At 36.2% G+C, this 1,199-nt stretch overlaps 1 protein-coding gene across 1 annotated transcript in view; it reads right to left on the bottom strand.

The window, feature by feature from the left end:
• LOC102194620 (bifunctional heparan sulfate N-deacetylase/N-sulfotransferase 2-like) overlaps positions 1–998 on the bottom strand; it is a 12,915-nt gene extending 11,917 nt beyond the window's left edge. Inside the window, exon 1 of the mRNA XM_005754836.2 lies at positions 936–998. The gene's annotated coding sequence lies outside the window, so the exon portion shown is untranslated. The remainder of the gene's footprint in view (positions 1–935) is intronic.
• Positions 999–1,199: the final 201 nt, after the last annotated feature.

The following is a 1,199-nucleotide window of genomic DNA, read 5'->3' as shown; positions in this document are numbered from 1 at the left end:
TTTTTTTTTGTCTTCCCTTTGCCAGGGTCGCAGCGTTTTCTTGGGAGAAATGTTTCGTCACTCATCCAAGGAACTAGGTACTTCAGTCACCGTTTATAAGGTTGGGGAAACCTGCAGACAGCTGAGTCTGATGAGTGACAAAACATTTCTCCACTGAAAATGCTACTCTAGATCAACACAATCCCCTTTTTGGTCATGCTGAGATATGCCAATTTTGAGGCAACATCTAAATAAATAATTTAGACTACAGAAATGAGAACAAATGAAGCATTTCTGAAAATAAAGTGTCTTAAGAGAGAAACAGTTTATTCCTAAGATGTTTGTTATGTGAAGGCAATAGGGCATACTTTTACTCAAGACTTTTGCACAATACTGTCTCAATGAAAATTTGAGAAAACACTGATTACACAGATAAAATGTATCAGGATAAGATCTGTAGATGACTATAGTTCTGATCGAAAGTTTAAGATCACTTCAAAATGCTTGTTGATGGAGCTGCAGAAGCTGGTGACACCTAGCATAATCAGCCGGATGATTGACACTTACATGCTCATGCAAGTTAGCCGTGTTTGAATACTTTGCTTACACACCGCTTTGGTCATGTTTGGAAACTTGATTTCTGTTTAGGGGGTGTTGGCAGGTTTTTTTTTGGAGGTGTGATCCTAAACTTTTGATCAGGTGTAAAAACAGCCTGTTTCAGTTTAAGCATTGTTTTCAATAAATTGCATGATTGAAAAATATTTCATCTCACTCCCATTTCTTCTTGTTGCATGTTAAAACTCTACTTTAACCCTGTTAAGATCCAAACATGCAAAATAAGATTTTTTGCCATTTTTCAAGTGGTCTTAAACTTTTGATCGGCACTGTAGTATAACTCTGATGCCTCTAGAACATGAAGATGGACTAAAGTTGAATAAGGAATAAAATGTACTGACATTACTTGAACAGCTTTCCATCCACAGTTGCAAGTCCTTCAGCTCAACATTGGTGCCACCATCTGAAAAAGGAAAGATGAGATAGGAGTGATTAAGATAGTGAGCATAGGTGTACAGAAAAAAAAATACAGAAAAATCAAGTTATTAGAATAGAATAGAATTCAACTTTATTGTCATTGCACATGCACAGGTACAGGGCAACGAAATGCAGTTTGCATCCATCCAGAAGTGCTTTAGTGATATAGATATATTACAATTTAAATA

Source organism: Pundamilia nyererei, unplaced genomic scaffold, assembly GCF_000239375.1.
Source record: "Pundamilia nyererei isolate P.nyererei 1_Seehausen unplaced genomic scaffold, PunNye1.0 scaffold00677, whole genome shotgun sequence".
In the NCBI taxonomy this organism is placed as follows: domain Eukaryota; kingdom Metazoa; phylum Chordata; class Actinopteri; order Cichliformes; family Cichlidae; genus Pundamilia; species Pundamilia nyererei.
This window is presented reverse-complemented; position numbering and strand designations above follow the sequence as displayed.